Below are 6,060 nucleotides of genomic sequence, written 5' to 3' on the forward strand. Positions count from 1 at the left end.
ATCTACTGAGCACATTTCTAGCCTGTGGGAATATATCAGTGAACAAAACAGTGAGTTAAATTTATTGCTGTCTTTTAAAGGGCATGAACAGTCATTATATTGAAAAATATTTAAAAATATTGAATAGAAGCTGATCGGGATTATTGCAGAATATTTTAGATGTCATTTCCAATAAATTGATTTTCATGGGCACTTCAATTTTAAGTCTGGCTTAAAAAAAGCTTGGTAATTGGCTCATGATTAATGCATTTTCTCTAAATAGATACCTCTGGTATAAACTTTGTTTAAATAGATCTTTCAGCTTTTGAGCCCACTTTGAAAGTTATTTCCTAAATTAACTATTTAGAAATATTGGTGCTGCATATTTTTTGGAACGCTAATACAGCTGAAATTTTGTCAGCTAATATAAAATAAAGAAAGTGACATAGGCAAATGCTACAAGAATCCTACAGTCAGTGAAATTTTCAGGAACTGAAGCTTAATCAATGGATTGCGAGATATTTTTATGTGTTCTTAGTGTGCTCTCTCTTAATATCCCGGTAAAATATCTATTTGTCAGGAAAAATAGCACAAATGAAAATGATACAATTAAATCAGTGAAAACTAAGACTATGGCCACCCTATTTCTAAAATCTGAGACTTTTCACTGGGTAAAAGCAAGTAACATAACTAGTGACTCACAGATGTTACACTGGCGATCAGGCAAGAGTGGTTTGCCTGGAATTAACTACAAAGCCTCAAATCTTCCTAGCAGATTGCTGCTTGCTAGTTTAGAGATGCCCTAGTTTTTTTTTACCTACTATAAAACCTGGACAACTAGAAATAAAGTACACTTTCATACTTATCAGTCTATACCTTCCAAAAGCTTTCTGAGACTTCCTCACTTACATTCAGTCTGTCAGAATGTTGAATAGGTACTGCTGGCCATGGTTTTCTTCTGGAGTTATTGCTCCACCACATAAAATTTATAACCAAAAACAAAATCTGAAGGAGCCATAGAGCAATATATTTTCAAATTAAAATATCTAAAAGGCAGACCTTAGTGAAGCAATAGCACCCCAGTCTAGGAGATTTGTCCTGAATAAAGGTACTAAAGGTGTCAGGCTTTATGTTAAGAGATGTATTCATCCATCTCAGGCTGTAGATTGGAGAGCTGGATGCTATAAGCACCAGATGAAGAGTGGGAATAGCAGAGGAATAGTCCCATTATTTCTTCCTTGGCAAAGATTGGGTCTGTTTGGCCCTATATTTTATCAAAGATAAGCAGAAAAAATACTTTAAAAAATCCAAAATGTAGAATATATTTTGAAAAACAAGAGAAAAGAAGTGTTATAGACTTGTAGGAAAAGCTGCTGAAAATTAATCAAATAAAGGAAAAATAATTAGAGATACTAGATTTACATTCTTAAAAAGTGTAAGGAAATAACTCCTCTATGAAACTAAAGTGAGAAGTCATAAAGCAACATCTGGAAAAATGATAGCAGACCAAAGATTTATAACATCCTATTGAGATATGAGCATTCCAATGAAAGTGGAGAAACTAAAACATAACTGAAAATATAATAGCAAAATTACGATCCATTCATTTAGGAGGCTGGAAAGAACACACTGAGGAAAATTGCAACAGTGATTCTCAGGACATTTTGAGAAGCCCCCCCCAGAATACCAAGTGTAAGGCCAATAACACAAACTTTCTATGAATGAAATGGTTGGCCTTGGGGATAAAGAAAAAAAGGCACAAAGATATTATTAGCCTAATAGCATAAAGGAAAAAAAATCAAATATAATAGAAGTAAAACAACTTCCTGTTTTGATAAATTACTTTGGTAGCTATCCCTAAAGTGTTTACTGAATCTAGACAAAATTAGTGAAAAGAGAATCATGCACTATATTTTGAGTCACAATGATAAAGGTAATAATTACCAACATACAGCTGTGCAAGAGCTACCAGGTTACTTACAAAACAGAAAAACCATTTCAGATTATATCCAGGTTTTATCTCTGAAAGACTAAATGTCAAGAAAATGTTGATCAATATTTAGAGACTTCAAAAAAATTTATGTTAATCATTTGTAACCCAATAATTCTGATTTCAGATATGACATTGAGTACACAGAATGATCTCAATTTCCTATTCAATAATCACGGAAGAAAGAAAACTAAATTTGTCAATATAAAATGTGTGCCAAAAATATTGTGCCCTGGCCCAAGAATTTGACCTTTTTGCTTGCTGTGGCAAATACATTCTGATTTTCCAGATGGATGCCTTAGAATCTGTAAGCCTGATGATATTAAAATTTCAGATTATTGTACTATCTCCATTTACTCAGATTCTATTCTCCCCAAATAAATTTTTGTTTGCAGATTGACTGCCCATGTAAAATACCCACAAAGGGAAAATTTTCTAGCAGGAAAACTTGTGTCCAGATTTCCTTTGAAATTATAACTTTGAGGTTCTTGAAAATGGATAATTTGGCATATGATTTATATGTCAATCCAGAATATTTTTTTAAAGATTTTATTTATTTATTTGACAGAGAGGGAGACACAGCGAAAGAGGGAACACAAGCAGGGGGAGTGGGAGAGGGAGAGGCAGGCTTCCCACAGAGCAGGGAGCCCGATGCGGGGCTCGATCCCAGGACCCTGGGACCATGACCTGAGCCGAAGGCAGACACTTAACGACTGAGCCACCCAGGTGCCCCCAATCCAGAATATTTTTTAAAAAGCAAGTCCATCCCTAAGGAACAGAAATATTCTTAATTTGTGAGAAAAGTCAGTGTCTAAAAGATTTAGGGCAAAACTTTGGACTGTGAAATACTTATTAATGGATATGAGGCTCCAACTCATGGAGCCAACTAACTGATTTTACCTTTTTTTACTTAAAATTCTACTTTAACATTAGGTTACAAACACTAATTCTTTAATTTTCGTAGTAGCCACAGGAGAAAATTCTACTTTTTCTTCATGTTTTATGTGAGATAATTGAGCCTTTAAAAAGATAGGAAAACTGACAGTATTCATAGTTTGTTGCCTTGAAACCCTCCTTAATTAGCATACGTGACAGACATTTGTGCAATATGCAGACAATATAAATTCATTTTCATATAAATTCTACCACCACCTTTAAAATGCTGTTTTCACAAATTGAAATTTATTGTACTCATTCTAATTCCTGGCATTTGCCGACAAAGCAAATAATATAAGCATGTTATAAATTTTTAAGACATTATATCTTGAAGCAAATAATATGATGGTTTCTGAAATTTGATGTGCAGTGAAATCTCATGAAACCTAGATCATTCCATCAACTCTTCTATTACCTCAACTGCTCCTAGACATACTCAATGGATAAAATTGAAAATAATAGAAGTCACAGTTTTCTTACTAGTAACATCAGTGAAGCATCTATCAACTGTTAAAAACATGATAAGCTCAGGTTTCTTAAGTGGGAGAGTACAGTTCATTTCAGGCATACTGCAACAATAAAAAGGGTAAGATGAGAAATCTACTCTGAAGGCAGCATTTTGAAAATGCCAGTTCGTTGATTAAGGCTCAAAATCTGGAAATGATATGCTGTAACTCTTGTACCTGGCCTCTGAGTAATTTCTCCATTTTCAAGAAATATACTTGTGTATGCAGCTGAGTGGCCTTCTTTCTATTTTTCTTTGATAGATACTTGATGAATCAGTTTATATTTTATTTTTTAAAGATTTTATTTTTTATTTATTTGAGAGAGAGAGAGAGAGAGAAAGCAAGAGAGAGCACAAGCAGCGGGGAGAGGGAGAAGCAGGCTTCCCGCTGAGCAGGGAGCCCAATGCAGAGCTCGATCCCAGGACCCTGGGATCATGACCTGAGCTGAAGGCAGATGCTTAACCGATTGGGCCACCCAGGTACCCCATATCTGTTTATATTTAACTAGAGAGTTAGTGGAAGCTAGTTATCCCTTGGCTAGAGTTATATACTATAGAAATTCATTGAGTCACATGTTAGAGGATGTGGTTAGTAGAATTGTATATTTTATTTGGATAAAAGAAAATAGAACTGAAGATGAATATACATCAAAAACAAAAGTTTTCTGAAACTGAAACTTTGTATAAAGCAAGGACATGAAACTGGTCATTACATGTCCTTACATGTATGAAATAAGGAGCTTTTTGTGGTAGGACTGCTAAAGTCAAAGAAAATTATTATGCCATATAAAATAGTTTTCTGGTATGAGTTATATCTCTGTTATGGGGAAAATAGAATGGAATTGCTTACTTATGTGCATACACAAAGACTGGTGAAAACTGTAATGGAAAATAAAATTATACTTTTTTATCTTGAGACAAAACTGCATAGGTCAGTTATTTATGGCTGTATAACAAATGATCCTAAAACCAGTGACAAGATAATGATAAACATCTATTATCCCCCATATTTTTTGCAAGTGTAAAGCATCTTGTCTGAACAGTTATTCAATTGGGTTGGTCTGTCACTCACTGACATTAACCAGGGCTATAGTCTTCTTCTGAAGGATTGACCTGGGGCTGAAAATCCACTACAAAGTTTACTCATGTATCTGGTTAGCAAGTTGGTGTTGGTTGTTGGCGAGACGTCTCAGTTTCTCTACAAGTGGGCCTCTGTACAGGACTGCTTCAATGTCCTTATGGCATGTTGGATGGCTTCTCCCAGAGTGAGTGACACAAGAGATGAAGGAAGAAGTTGTAAAGTATTTTTTGACCTTTGCTCGGAAGTCACATAGCATCATGTCCACGATATCTAATTGGCCCACAAATCAGTCTTGTTCAATGAGGGAAAGAACTACGCATGCCTGCAAATACAAAGAGGTGAGACTCATTGGAGAATGGTAAGTTCAATCCATCTTTTGGCCTTCCAATGATTCATGCCTACATGCCCGCCTCTCATGCAAAATCTGTTTTATCCAAAGCCCCACCTACCCAGTTCACATCTATTTTTAACATCAGCTCAAATACAGGATCCTGTCTTTGAAATCAGGCTCAGGTATGGTTGAGACATCTCAGGTATGGTCCCTAGAGTGCAAGTCCTCTTGAGCTGAGGATCTATGACCTACGGACACAAGGTATTTGCTCCACTTCATCCTGTCTTCCATAAACTCAACATACAATACTGGAGTAGGCAAAGAGTCACTGCCAGAGACCTTCTTATTAATAAAGGGGAAAAATGGGAAACACACAACACTTTATTGCTTCTTTCTGAAATCCAGAATGATGCAAGTTACCTGTTCCTGGATTAGGGCTCAGAAGTTTGAGAATGATATACTGTGGCTCTAGGAAATGTCCTCTGTGTAATTTCTCCTTTTTTATGAAATATAGCCCATGTTTGCAGCTGAGGGGCTTTCTTCATCTTGCTTACTACCTACAGAATTTTTTGTTTCCAATAGACCTTTTTTTTCTTTTTTAAAATTGAGATATAACTGACATATAGCATTGTGTAAGTTTAAGGTGTACAACATGTTGATTTAGTACATTTATATATTGCGATATGATAACCACCACTGCAATAGCTAACACATCTAGCTCATCATATAATGCCCCAAGGTCCATTCATGCTGTTACACATGTCAAGATTTCCTTGTTTTTCACAGCTGAATAATATTCCATCATGTGTGTATCTAAAATCTTCTTTTTTTTTTTACATTTAAAAGTGTTTTTCATTTAACCTTTGCATTAGTACTTAAAATACACATTTCTATTTTAAGATAACATTTAAAAATTATTCTAATACAACAGCAGCATAAATATAACTGCAATTACAAAAAAAGCTAAACTGGGATCCATAGTTAAGTTATTTTCATGTTTACAAGTATGATTCTGAAATAAATACTACTTCTAAGCAGCTGTTGTCGGCTTTTTTAGGTTTGGTTTAAATACACGTATTTTCGGTTGTGGGGAAGCTTATTGTATTATATTCCATGCACTGTTCTGAAAGGGTTAAGAGTCAACCAGCCCTAAAAACTGAAGTACTCAATCAGTCTGCAAAACAGGTAGAAAAAAGTTAAATGGGATTCCCACATAACATCAAAAGCATGTGATATTC

This window comes from Leptonychotes weddellii, chromosome 1 (genome assembly GCF_054177405.1).
Source record: "Leptonychotes weddellii isolate Sample4059 chromosome 1, ASM5417740v2, whole genome shotgun sequence".
Lineage (NCBI taxonomy): Eukaryota > Metazoa > Chordata > Mammalia > Carnivora > Phocidae > Leptonychotes > Leptonychotes weddellii.